Source organism: Microtus ochrogaster, chromosome 17 (assembly GCF_000317375.1).
Source record: "Microtus ochrogaster isolate Prairie Vole_2 chromosome 17, MicOch1.0, whole genome shotgun sequence".
NCBI lineage: Eukaryota > Metazoa > Chordata > Mammalia > Rodentia > Cricetidae > Microtus > Microtus ochrogaster.
In genome coordinates, this window is record NC_022019.1 from 34,001,839 (window position 1) to 34,016,522 (window position 14,684).

The 14,684-nt window shown below is 46.1% G+C and overlaps 1 protein-coding gene across 1 annotated transcript in view; it reads left to right on the plus strand.

Moving 5' to 3' along the window:
- The window catches only part of Clybl (citrate lyase beta like), a 217,099-nt gene that overhangs the window by 142,770 nt on the left and 59,645 nt on the right, over positions 1–14,684 (plus strand). The gene's annotated exons all lie outside the window — the stretch shown is intronic.

Below are 14,684 nucleotides of genomic sequence, written 5' to 3' on the forward strand. Positions count from 1 at the left end.
AAAAACCAAAAAAAAAAAAAAAAAAAAAAAAGAAAATGGGGCTCCTCATCCAAATATGTGTGCAAAAACATGTGACTTAGCATAGACGTATACACACAATGTACACACAGAGGCCTGCTGGTGTATGGGTGGCCATTCATCTTCGGAGCTGGCTTTCCTATGCCTCTGAGGGTTATTATTAGAGCTTTCCAGACTTGCCAGTTTTCATTTGCACGGGTATCTTCCTAGCGGATAATCACACCGGCATCAATCACTGGCATTATCATTGTGCTAGATAATTGTGTGGGCATCAGTCAATCACATGTGTAGCTTACAAGTTCTTGCGCCGAAGAAGTAGGGAAGGCTGTGCCATGGTGTAGATAATCATAGGGGGTCAGTCATACAGGCATCGAGGTAGATAATCCTTTGCATAGCCAGCTCATGGTCCAGGGTGGCTAATCAGCCATTATATCAACGCCCCAGTTTTCTGGTGCAGGTTTATGTGTTTGCTTATGTGGAAGACATAGCCAAGGTATGCTACCCAAGGTGCTAGAAACACCCAGCTGAGAGTCTTTGGGTTTAAGTCATTGGCTTCTGCTCAAACACCCCTGGAAAGAATAGGAATCGATAGAGAAGTTTGCTTTCTGTCATAATTAGGGTTTTATTGCTATGATCACGACAACTCTTACAAATGAAAACATTCAGTTGGGGCTGGCTTGTAGTTCAGAGGTTTAGTCCGTTTTCATGGTGGGGAGAATGGTGGCAGGCAGGCAGGTAGCTGAGAGTTTTACATTAGGATCAGCGGGCAGCAGGAAGAGAGAGGTGACATTGGACCTGGCTTGAGCATTTAAAATCTCACCCACACCCAGTGACATACTTTTGCCCAACTTGGCCATACTTCTTAGTAGTACCCACTCCCTTTGAGCCTCTGGGACCCTGTTTTCATTCAAACTGCCACAATCTCTTAGCTGGGTTGTTTTTTTTTTTGACAGACTCTTGCATATCGCAGTCTGTTGTCAAAATCACTCTGTAACAGATAGTTTTCCGTACTGAGATTGCAGGTATCTGTAATGCTGAGGATAAAACATGCGGCTCCGTACACGTCAGGTAAGCACCCTAGCAACGGGTTCCATATCCAGAACGCATTTTTGTTTTCTCAGCTAGGATCTTGCTAGGTAGCTCTGGCTGGCCTGGAACTCACACAGATCTGACTGCCTTTGTCTCCTGGGGGCTGGGATTAAAGGCCTGCAGCACTATAACCATCCCTGAGCTTGATCTAATATGCAGCCCTGGGTGGCCTGGGACTCTCCTTACAGACCAGGTTGGCTTTGAACTCATAGAGATCTCCCAGGTGCTGGGATTACAGGACAGGCTATCATGTCCGCTCTTCTGTGATGCCTGGGTGTTAAAACCCAATGAGTACTATCCAAGTACTTTCTTAACGGGGCTACAGCCTCAGCCCTGAAACTGGGACCCAGGACAGCCAATCAGTGCACTGCATTCCACGAGCCAGAGCAATTAGCTCAGCCATATGACATAAGCCAAGGCAAGGAGAGGAAATTTCAAGTCTTCTAATGATGTCACCTGAGAGATGGGTCCTCGTGATCCTGCAGTCATTCGTTCCCTGGCCTGCTGGTATTCCTCGAACAGGGAATTCCTTGGCAGGGATTGGTGCTGGGCCTTGGGAATATTCACCTGAACCAATGAAGTTCCTTTAGGGTTAATCCAGCCAGGATTATTTTCTTGCCACTTTGTTGAGACAGAGCCCAAATATGGGCACGATATGGTCATTGGAGTTTTTCCCTGGTCCCTGGGCCAGTGAGCTAGCTCAGAGGGTAAGGTGCCTGGCACCAAGCCGGACAACTTGACTTCGTTCCCTAGAACCCACATGGTGAAGAGACCTGCCCCTTCAGGTAGGAGTTGTTCTCTGAACTCTGCACACATGCTGTGGCATGCCCATGCTTACACGCAAGCTCTCGCACACTGAAATAAAATATAACTGTTTTTAAAAAAGAATGTTGGGCCCAGTGGGAGTAACTGCTTTGAGGAATAAGGGGGGGAGGGGAGGGCATAAGGGGAGCCAGAGATGGAACTTTGGGATCAGTCACCCCCACTCTCAGTTGAGGCCTGGTCAGTAGCTCCAGTTCATCCTCATTGGTCGATGCTGGCCTTTCAGAGTCTGAGCTCACACTATATCTCTGTGGGGAGGGTACGTTGAGACAAGGATTCTCTGTGTAACAGCTCTGGCTGTTCTGGAACTTGCTTTGCAGACCAGGCTGGCCTCAAACTCACAGAGATCCATTTTAAACGAGCCAGGCAGTGGTGGCACAAGCCTTTAATCCAGATATTGGGGTTCAACCTGAATATCAGAAAAGCCAAACAGCCAAGCCACTAGAGAGGCCTTTTACCTCCACCAAATCTCCAGACCAGAAGGGCCATCCTGCAATGTTCTCCTCCAACCTCAGGCTCCACACTCTAGTGACCCAGCCATAGCGCTCCTGTCTCTACCTCCCTAGTGCTGGGATCACCTCTGAGTGAGCTCTGTTTCTCTTTTAGATAGTTTCAATTCTGTGTTGCCCAGGGTGGTCTTGAACTCACAGAGATCTGTCTGTCTCTGTCTCCGGAGTCCTGGGATTAAAGGTGTACACCACCACTGCCTGGCCTGTATGGCTGATTGGTATGGCTGTTTTGCTCTCTGATCTTCAGAGAAGCTTTATTTATTAAAACACACATAATATACTGCTATATATGTGCATCACTTTTCTGCTGCAGGCAGCTTCTTCTTAATGGAGCGCACATAGAAATGACCGAATAAATGATTAGTCTCTGACCCCAAGTACTCAGGGTGGAATGTGAGATTTCTCCTTCCCTCTCTGCTTCAGGATTCACCTGTGACCTTTCTTCTGCCCAGCGTCCTCGGGTCCCAGTGGGAGCATCCCTTCCAGAAGGCCTTCCATGACCTCACATACCATTGTTTCTCTATATCTAGGTTTTGTGTGTCCTTTGTATGTTCTACTCTGTGATGACGCATGACCCACAACGATAGGGGCTGGTCTGTGTTGTCAATTCCCAGCACTTCTAGCACACATGACTTGTTCTCAGTGGACGTAGGAATGGCCTGATCATAGTGAAGTCTCAAGATCTTCCTTACTTCTCTGCAAGCAACTGCCAGGCAATTAAATACATCTAAGGGAAATCATCCCAGCTCAAAAGCCAAGTCTGGCTAGGCCAGTCAGGAGCAGCTCACGCTTCTTGCCAACAGTTACTATCCGTCATTGACGTGGTACGTGGAATGACCTGCTGAAGATTCCTGGTGTGGTTGTCCTTCTTCAAAGAAAACCACGGCAAATTAGATTTTCTTTCCTGCTAACAGTAGCAAAGGGGCCCGTTGCCACTGACACCACTAAGGACAGCCTGCCTTTGAACAAAGCCATCCCTGTGGGTAGGGGATGAGTAAGCTTCTGTTCCGATGCTGCTGAGCCTCATGGCTTCTGCAGGCTGTCCCGTAACTGTCCTGAAGCAAGACGGTCTGAGTTGGATCTTCTAATCTTGGCAGCCGAATGTATCCAGCAGGTGTGTGTGGGAGGCAGATGGGCTTTAAGAGCAGATAACATTGGATCTGATTCTTCTTCCTGACATGAACTCAGGTCCATGTTTCCTACTATGTAACAGAGAACATAATGTTCCTACCTGGAGTTGATATGTACACACTATGAAAAAACATCTGTAGCAACCCCAGCACTCGGGAGGCAGAGGCAGGCAGATCTCTGTGAGTTCAATCAAGGCCAGCCTGCTCTACAAAGAAGGTTCCAAGACAGCCAGGGCTACACAGAGAAACCTTGTCTCAAAAACCAAAAACAATAAATAAATAATAAATAAGTAAGTAAATAAACAAGTGACTTAAGAAAATCTTGTTTATTTTGTCTGACAGTTTGAGGTAGGGTCTATAATGGCAGGGAGTTTAGGTAATGATCTGGTCACATGGTATCCACAATCAGAAAGCAAAGAGCCATGGAATGCTTGGGGTTGACCCGTTTTCTTACTTTTCCACAGTCCAGGATCTCAGCCCATGGAATGGTGCCATCCACAGTGGGTGGGACACAGATAATCTCCCCCAGCAATGCCCAGAGACCCATCTGTTAGGTGATTTTAGATTCTGTCACTTGACAGTTAACGCTAATCACCACAGTTACCCAATAACTGTTTTTTCTTTCTCTGTTTCATGTGCTGATCTTGGGGGTTGGCCCTTGGGTTGATGTAATCAGCAATCAAATGAACTAGCCTTCAGGTCATTTGTGCATGAATTGTCAGATAGTTTGCCGTCAAGTTTGGATATCACAGGGACGTCTATAGTCACAGTCTTGGGGTTTCATGGTAGCCTGAGCTGCAGAATAGTGTGAGATAAAGGAACCTGTAGTGGCTGGTTTTGTGAGTCAGCCTGATACAAGCTAGAGTCTTCAGAGAGGAAGGAACCTTAGTTGAGGAAATGCCTCCATGAGATCCAGCTGTAAGGCATTTTTCTCAATTAGAGACCAACGGGAGAGGGCCCAGACCATTGTGGGTGATGCCGTCCCTGCGTTGGTGGTCCTGGGTTCTATAAGAAAGCAGGCTGAGCAAGCCATGGGGAGCAAGACAAAAGCAACACACCTCCATGGCCTCTGCTTCAGCTCCTGCCTCCAGGTTCCTGCCCTGTTCAAGTTCCTACCCCTGTCTTCCTTCAGTGATAGCAATGTGGAAGCCAAATAAACCATTTCCTCCCCAGCTTGGTTTTTGGTAGTGGTGTTTCATCACAGCAATAGAAACCCCAAGACAGAACCCAAGAGTAACCCATCACTTCTGGAGATTAGAGTTGAGTTCTATACTAACTATAGACCAGAGGACAAGGAACAGCTGAAATATGGAACTTCCTGCTAATTCTCAAGAAAAGCCCGGTGCTATAGAGGCAGATTGGAAACAGGTCTCATCAGCAAAGAACTTGGATATAAAATTTCAGCTTTGTGATGTTGGGACAAAGTACCCAACACAAACAACTTAAGGAAGGCAGGGTTTGTTTTGGCTCTCGGTTCAAGAGAGAGTCCGTCATGGTAGCAGGAGCTTGAGGTGGAGGCATCTCTGTAGTCAGGTAGCAGAGAGCAATATGAGCTGGTTCTCAGCCAGTTTTCTCTGTCTGGGAAGTGGTACTCATGGAATGGCACCACCTACACTATAGGGTCTTCCCACCCCAAACATGCCCGAAGGCTCATCTGCGAGGTGATTCTAGAGCTGTCTAACGACAGTTAATGTTAACTTCACAGTAGGTGTGGGGGAGCTGTCCCCTGACAGTTAGTGTTAACTTCACAGTAGGTGTGGGGGAGCTGTCCCCTGTGCATGATGTGGCAGTGGCTGTCTTGACATGAATAGCTGTGGTTATGCACTTAAGACAGTCACAGGATTGGTGCTACTAACATCCTTGTGTCTGCCCATTGTTCTGGAGGCATTGCTTGTTGCTGCAGGTGTTCGGTGTGTGCTTGGTGGTGTACCTGCCAACAAGTGCCCACACATTCCTGTAAGCAGCCCTTACCCATGCTCTTGGAAGTATATAGTGATTTTTTTTTAATTTTAGACAAAAGGGAAATATAGATATGATAATATTAAAGGGTAGATTATTGAATCTACTTTTAGAAAGCAACTACTAGTTTTAAATGTTTTATATTAGATTTGAGTTTTGTGTATTCTATATAAATTTTATATATTGATACAAAATTGAGATTAATTTTGTTAGAACATACTGTATATACATTTCTAATCTTGTTCAAGATATTGTACCTATATAACTCATTTAACAATGTAATGCAAATTTCTAGTCCTTGAAAATTATTATTACCAACTGTTTAGGATAATAAGGAATTATAGGTTAGTAGTTAGTCACCTATTACAACGAAACTCGTAGTCACATTAGGTATGTTTTCAAGGTCAAACAGAGATATATAATAGATTGACAGGTCATCTTCAAACACTTCAAAGATCTACAGAATATGGCATTATAGAATTAATAAGATACATTCTTTTTTTATGACAATGAGGCATGTCTGCTCCTGGCAGCACCAATCTACTTCAGAGAAGATGATGGGCATAGAAGAAACTCCACTTGGAGTTTTCTTTCTTTGTAGCAAATGTAAGCCACTGGGCAAGAAAATGCCCTTGCCTCGACTGCTGACAGTGCGCTGTCCCAATTGGACAGACAGGACACAAAAGAAAGTGACTGCCAAACATTGTCAAGACAAGGAAGGACAGCCCTTCAAAACATCCTGCTTCACAGAAAAATCTGTCAGATATGTAGGCTGAAGATGGATGCCCCAACATTGAAGAGGAACTTTGGGTGACTGTCCAGGCAGGCAGCTGTTTTTATCATTTCTCACATTCTTTGGAAGTTGCTTGCTTGTGCTTCCTACTTAGTTAGTTAATATTATTTCCTTCTTGGGTCTCTGAGGGAGTTGAAGACTTGTTTGCCTAATGCAGAAAGCAAGTTATGATAGAAAGGAAATTAGGTACGAGACTTTGGACTCAGCAAGTTAAGATAGATATGGAGTATTTTCTCTGAATTTATCAAATACAAATGAGCTAGACATTGTTGATGTATTTATTGCTTGTATATATTGTATATAGTTATTGTACTTATTATATATAGTTTTTATTATATTAGTTATAGCTTTCTTTTTATTTTAGACAAAGGGGGAAATATAGTGATATTTTATTTATGTTTTAATATATAAAGCTTGTCAGTGCAAAGCAGCCACACTAGTCAGCCATACAGGCCAGGCAGTGGTTGCACACACCTTTAATCCCACACCAGTTAGCCATAGAGGCTGGGCAGTGGTGGCACAAGCCTTTAATCCCAACACTAGAGAGGAATATAAAACAGAAAGAGATAGGTCTCATGCTCAATCTCATCCTGAGGATTTGTGGAGGCAGAATTACCATTTTAGTTTGAGATAGAGGTAAGAGCCAGTGGTTGGCTGCTTTGCTTTTCTGATCTTCAGGTTGAACCCTAATATCTGCCTCTGGGTTCTTATTATTCATGCTACAGAAATAAGTCAGTTCAGCTCCCTGGGTCACCAATCAGACTTGTGAGCAACCCTTTGTTTCTTCTGCTCTTGGCACCCTATCTGGGTTGAGCACACGTTTGTACATGCCTCCTCAGGCATGAACACTGTCCAAGAGGGAGCAGTGCATGATGGGAAGCAAGGGAATATCCTACCAAAGCACAGCAGGGTGCACCCCACAGCAGGAGGTTGGACTGTGTGACTCTCAAGGGCTCCCAAGGGCTCCCAAGGACTCCCAAAGATTAGGATTTGACACCAAACTGCTCTACAGGTTGCTGGTTTCTTTTTGTTTTTTTACTTCCCTGCTGTGTCCATCCAGGCTTCAGTTCCCACCCCACGTGCATTTCCCTTTGCACTTGTTTTTGCCACCTCTCCTTGAAGCCCAGAGTGATTGATCCTACCACAGTGCAGATTAGGAAACTGTCTTTCTCCTAGACCAGCTACTGTACCCAAGATTTATGTGCTGCCTTCTTCCTTTACCTAAGGCATCACCTCCAGAAAGGACTGACTAAGATATCAGTATAGTTCTTGACAAACTGTGTTACTGTATTAGCTCAGAGGAAGGTTGCCATTATTAACAGCATACGCTTTGAAGAAGTGTTGTAAAGTCTGTAAAACATCACGTTTAGCCTGTTAGTGGTGCTTGTGTTTGTGTGTGTGTGTGGTCCTGGGGAATGAACCGATAGCCTCACATGCTTAGTTGAGTCCTCCTAGCTTCTCTTTACTTTTTACAGGGGTCTCACTAAGCTTTCCAGGCTGATCTTGAGCTCACTGTGTATCCCAGATGGCTCTGGGCATTTGGTGATGTGTGTGAAAGACTCAGACCACAGAGTGGTTGTTTTAGACATTTTGAATGGTGGGGATGTGTGGAAGATTTTTAGCCATGCCGGGCGGTGGTGGCGCACACCTTTAATCCCAGCACTTGGGAGGCAGAGGCAGGTGGATCTTTGTGAGTTCAAGACCAGCCTGGTCTACAAGAGCTAGTTCCAGGACAGGCTCCAAAACCACAGAGAAACCCTGTCTCGAAAAACAAAAACAAAAACAAAAAAAAAAAAACAACAAAAAAAAGATTTTTAGCCATGGGCAGGGAACTTTGAGACTCCCATCTGTAATAATTTAATGGTGGAAGGTACCTTGGCAGGATGGAGCCAAGGGGTTCCACAAAGTCATACCACGCAACAGATCCCACAAGAGAGGTTCAGTGGGGGTGGGGGATGTGCAGGGGTGGCCTCTGAGTGAGTAAAAGGTAAAGGAGAGGGGAGAGAAGGTGCTTGCTTCCACAAGGGGATGTGGCACATGCTCACAGGGACATGAGGCAGTAGGTCAGTGTTGTACCTCGGTGACTGAGAATGACATGTCCTACTGTGGCTCGGTTCCCAAGGGCAGGCAGGTGGACGTCCCTCCTCATCTTCTCTTTCTCCTGGCAATAGGTCAGCAATTTTGCTTTACCCACCCTGCCATCATTACCTGTTACCGTAACACAGGCCAAAGCACCAGTGCCAGCCAGTAAAGAACTGGAGTTTCTATAACCATGAAGCTTGCCTCTTACAAAAGCTGGTTATTGGTCCTTGGTTGCTGTAGAAGTGGAAAGCTCACTATTGCACTTGGGTTATTCCATCTTTGGTTACTTGGAAGAATATTGCTGTGGATGCACAGTATCTGAGTCACTGTCGTGTGTGTGTGTGCTTGTAAGTGCTCCTATGTGCAGGTGTGTGCACGTGTCTGTGTGTGCATGTGTGTATGCATATGAATGTGAGTGTTTCTACGTACATGAGTATGTGTGTGTGAACACATCTGCATGTGTACTAATATGTGCAAATGTGTGAGCATGAGTGCCAGAGGTTGACATCTAGTGTCTTCCTCCATCACCGTCCACCTTAACTTTTGAGACCAGGTGACCCGCTGAACCTGGAACTCATGGATTCAGCTAGACTGACTGGTCACCGACTCCCAGGAACCCTCTAGTCTGTGTTTCCTCAGTGCTGGCATTATCGCTGCGTGCCACTGCCGCTGGGTACCAGGGATCCAAGTTCAGGTCCTTGCACTGATGCAGCAAGCTCTTACCAATGGAGCCGTCTGTCCAGTCACTACTCTGTTTAACTCCGGTGCTGGGACAGCTGGTGATTCTGTGTTTATTGTCTTTCAGAACTGCCGCGCTGTTAATAATGCTTTTAAAAACTGTTTTAACTAAAGAGAAAAGAACAAGTTAATTTTAAAGGGCGTTGGGAACTGTAAGTGTCCAGAGCCTGTGGAGCTCCTGAAGTTATGAGTTAAAAACAAAGAACGGCGAAGAAAACACTCTTGCTGAGAAGGAGCGAGGGCCAGACAGGAAGTTGGTCTCCTAGCACAACAACATGCCCAATGTTGATCCTGCCCCCTCGGGATGCTGGTGCCGGGAGGGGGAGAGGGTGAGAAAGAGAGGACCAAGAGAGAAGCCATCCAGCACTCCAGGGTCACACCTAGGTGCATTTTCACCCATTAACGTATTTAATCATCAAAACAGCCCAGCAGGTGCCCTTATTTTTGTAGACAAGTCTTGTCAGATGCTTAATGTTTATAATTTCCATTGCTTTTAGCAGCAGTAAGGACTGTTTCCTTAGCGAGAGCTGGGGGTGAGTGTGGAGAGATGGCTGCACAGTTAAGAGCACTGGATGAGGACGTTCAGAGGATTCAATTCCTAGCACCCACATGGCTGCTCACAGTCACCTGAGACTCCAGTCCAGGATCCGAGGCCCTCTTCTGAGCTTCCTGGGCATCCAGCACACCTGTGGTACACAGGCACACACAGAGGCAAAACAACCTTCCACATAAAATAGAGTTTAAGTTTACAAAAATGACGGCTCAGTGGGAAGGTATCTGTGTTGCAAGGCCTGTTCTGATTCACGTGTCGGAAAGAGGGAACACACGTCATGACATTTCTTTTGACCTTCATACACACGTTCCTCCATCATATCATAAATACACATGGTAATCAATTTTTAAAACCCTTTGAAAGGAAAGAAATCATTCTGTGTCCACCAATTTCACACAAAACTCACTCTGATATAGTCCTGTTGAGCTGTCTCAATTCTCTTGTAGCCTTAAAGGTTACATGTTTGCCTGGTTACACTGTATCTTCTTAAAGGTTACATGCTTGACTTGTTACACTGTATCTTCTTTAAAAATTACATGTTTGACTGGTTACAGTAAATCTTAAATGTTGTGTATTTGACTTGTTACAGTGTATCTTCTTAAAATTATTACATTTGGGGGAATGAAATAGGAGGAGAGGAGGAAGGGGGAAATGTGGTTGGGATCTAAAATAAATTAATTAAATTTTAAAATGACTACATTTAATTAACGTGTATATATGCATGTGCCATGACATGCATGTGGCAATCAAAGAACAGTTTGTGGGAGTTCCTCTCCCTTCCACCTTGTGGGATTGAATTTATATCATCAGACTTGGTGGCAAGTGCCTTTACCTGCTAAGCCATTTGGCAAGTATCTTTAATTTTTTTAATTGCTACAAAAATCCTTGTTATCCGGGGCAGCAGTGGAGCATGCCTTTAATCCCAGGACTCAGGGAGGCAGAGGCAGGTGAGTTCAAGGCCAGCCTGGTCTGCAGAGTGAGTTCGAGGACAGCCAGAGATACACAGAGAAACCCTGTCTCGAAAACAAACAATCAAAAATCCTTGAACAGATGTATAATAAAAATCAAATCTTTTGACTGTAACCATTTAGTTAACCATGTTCCAACCACTGAGAGTATAAACTGTCTCTAGTTTTTATTTATAGATAACAAATTTTGATGCATTTCGCAATAACAGACTTTGTGTATATGGTTTTAGCCATGGCTAGCCTGAAACTCATTATGTAGCTGAAATGGCTCTGGCTTCCTTGTCCTTCTGCCCCCACTTTCATAGTGTTGGAATTCCAGGTGTGTGCCAGTGTGCCCAGCTACTTCTTTTAGAAAGTATTTATTAGATTGGGATTACCATATCAATAGGTAGAAACATTTTATGGCTTTTAAAATTTTCCCTATTTTTACTTATGTGTGTATGTTTGTGAATGTGTGCCACATATGTGTGTGGGTGCCTATGGAAGCCAGAAGAAAGTGTAGGATCTGGAGGTGTGGTTATGGGTAGTCATGAGCTACCAGACGTGGGTGCTGGGAACTGAATTTGGGTCCCCTGGAAGAGCAGTAAGTGCTCTTAAACACTGAGCCATCTTTCCAGTCCATGTGTGGTCTTTTTATATGTTGCCAAAGTGCTTTAAACAAGGAATACATAGGGCTTGGGAGACGGTGGGTAATACATTTGTTGCCGAAGCATGAGGACTTGAGCTCATAGTAAAAACAAGTGTAAAAACCAGGTATGGCCAGCATGCCTGTAAACCCATTACCGGGAATAGAGGCAGATAGATCCTGGGAGCTGGCTGCCATGAGGGGGCGTCAGGGTCAGTAAAAGAGCCCTCTGTCTGTACATACATAGATGCACACACTTGCACATAGAGAGGTACACACATGCACACAAATACTCATACACAAAAGGGATCAAGAAAAGCTTTGTTTTTCAGCGATCATGACATACCAATGTCTCCACATTGAGTATCATGTTTGACTTTAAAGGGCGGAACCCAGACCTCCCCAGTAAAGCTTGTCTAGTTTGTTTGTTCTAGGGATCCCATCTTCATCTTCTAAAAGCTGGAGTTAGAGGTGGCCACCATGCCCAGTTGGCATTTTCTGTGGGTGCTGGGGTTGGGAGTTCTGGTACTCCCACTTCACAGCAAGCACTCTAACCGCTGGGCTGTCTCCCCAGCCCCGTGCTTCCCAACTCTGAACAGGCACATCCTCCTGAAGAACCATGTTTTGATATTTGGACATTTGCTAGATGAAGCTATCCACTTACTTAGCGAATTACCATAAATATACTTGTAATAAATGTGATTTAGCAAAGAAATGCTGGGAATGTGGCTCGGTGGTAAAACAACTTGCCTAGGAAGTTCTTTGAGTGTAGGAAGCCCTCAGCTCAATTCCCAGCACAGCAAAGTCCAGCAAATCTATGACAGCCTTTATTTTTGCTCATTTTGTGGGCCAGTTACTCAGTAGGGACCCAGGATGTGTTCGGTCTCTGTCTCCACACATGTTCTCCTGAAAGCCCAGGGTTGCTTTCTTGGGAAAGGCCAGTGTCATTCAGACAACAATCCTCATCCAGGCTGGATTCCAGGGGCATCTCTCTGGAGCCCAGAGTACTTTCTTTGGATAGAAGCATTGGAATTCAATCTTAGCAACCAAGAGATGCTTTCCAAAGTGTCTCAGGAAAGCCCAAGGATAGGAACTCCCTGTGTGTGAAAAGGCAGGAGCCATGTCATCATGCCTGGCTTCCTTTTTTGGCACCTTTTCCCCTCCGGGGAAGGGGGCTGGGGCACAGATTCTGAAGTGGAGAAAAAGGACTATAGACCCTGCGCTGTCCTGCTGTTAGTGATTAGCTGTTTTCAGCAATTACGCCCTTCCATCCAGGGTGTGGCGGCTGGCACCTCTCTTAATGAGACGATTTCCAGGGCTCGAGTGTTTGCGGCCCCACCGGCTTCCTCTTGGCCCTCACTTGCTGCATTCCTTGGCAGCCTCAGAGTTTACTGACATTATCACCAATGTGGCACATTTGTCTTGGCCAACACGAGAAGTCAGGGAAGACATGCCAGTCTGCCATCGTACAGGAGCTTTGGGGAGAAACATGAAGCCAGATGAAGCCACCAAGCCAACTTGTCTTCAGGCAGTGGGGACATCACCCCACTTCTCCAGACTCTGTGTTCAGGATTCTCAGGAACCTTCCAGGTCTTCCTGGCAAGTGGAGATTCCTGTTCTACCCTGGAACAACAGGAGTTCACTTCATAAGAGTAACCCTGTTGGGAAAGATATACCGAGTAGGCAAATGAGCCATTCTGTAAGTCGTTACATGATTGAGCAGCCACCATGTGACAACATGCAGTAGTCAGTGCAAGTGTCTGTGGTGTGAGCAACCAACCTTTCTTTCTAGGACCTCATGGCTGGTGCAACAGACAGTGGCCCAGGGTCACCCAACTGCATATGCAGTAGCCTGTTTGTCATCACTGTGGAAGACCCAACACAGAAGGCAGCGAGACAGAAAACAGGACCCCTGTTCTGTGCAAGTGACATTTGAGCAAGGGTCTGAGGGCCGGGCTAGATGTAGTATGGGCTTCAGAGGGACGTAGGAGGAGATGGGAGGGACAGAGAAGGCACCATGACAAGGGTGGGTGTAGCGCTCAGGGGCATGCAGGATGAAGCTCGGGAGCTGGGTGATACAGAGCCGTGAGCCATAGTAAGGACTTTTGGGTGTATTCCAAGGTAGTGTAAAGCAGCTAAGCTCAAACAGCAGGCATACATACTGTAAAAAGACCGTTCTGAGCAGGTGTGGTGTGCACACTTGTAATCCTAGCATTTGGGAGGCAGAGTTTGAGGCCAGTCTTGGCTACTGTAGCAAAACTATCTACAAAAGGTCAGAGTAAAGGGAGAACAGTGGGCTGGAGTTGGCTGAGAGGGGTGGGCCACGTACAGGCTGGCACTGTGGGCAGAGAGGAAAGAGGAGGGAAGAGGGTGACATGTGCCGTGTGATGAAGACTTCCTCTTTTCAAAACCTATCTTCCTCTCTGCTACTGCAGCAACAATGGTCTATTCTTTAAAGGCCTTTCTAGTTTTCTTTTTTCTGTAAAATTTTACTTCCTGTCAGTGTGGGAAAATTCTTCAGAGAAACCGATACCTACAATTCTATGCCAGATGAAAAAAATTTGGAAGGGTCACACTCCAACTCTGAAAGGAACACCGAGTCTCTTTCATGGGTACGGTAGACCCCTTAAGATCCCTATGTTGAAAGCCATTAGAACCCCTTAAGTGCCTTGATTTCCATCAATCTCAAAGTCATCCAAGCAAGGTCACATTGCTGTGACTCCCTCCTGGCGATAGCCGTGAAAACAGATGCAAATCCCGCTGTGGTACAGGAGTCCACTTTGGGATCCAGGGGGGTCAAGCGCCCATTATCCAGGTAAGCAGTCTCACCCTAGGAGACCAAAAATGCTCGTCAACAAGCCAAGTAAGGGAGGCCAGAGCCACCAGGGCCACCTGGGAAGGGAGGCCTCAGCCAGGCAGTACTAATAGAACCAGACAATGCCATAGCAATGGCCAGGCTCAGCCAGGAGCCAGGCAAGGAGGCGGGTGGGAGGAAGGCAGGCCCTTCCTCCAAAATCAATGTCCCTGTTAACTTGGGCAGAAGAAAATCTGACAGCTCTGGAAGCCTGCCCATCTGAGGCAAAAGAGGAAGCCGAGAATCAACTGGAGCCAGAGAAAGACTAGAAATGGCAGGCGAAATTAGCTGTCTGTTGGGAACCCAGGGCACAAGCTCTCCACTCGGTTTGTAAGATATTCCTGAGAGCCCTGGGCACAGGTGCCACAGTCCATCTCACGTGGCCTTCCAGCTGCCCTTGATGCGGGCTGCCCCTGGGGTCCAGTCGGAACTCTTTGAAAACATCCCTGGCACAGAGAGGCCCTCGGCCAGACCCGGGTTTCCATGGGGCTGTTACGTTTTGTTATCTGGGATATAACTGAGAGGCCACAGGCCTCACTGAAGC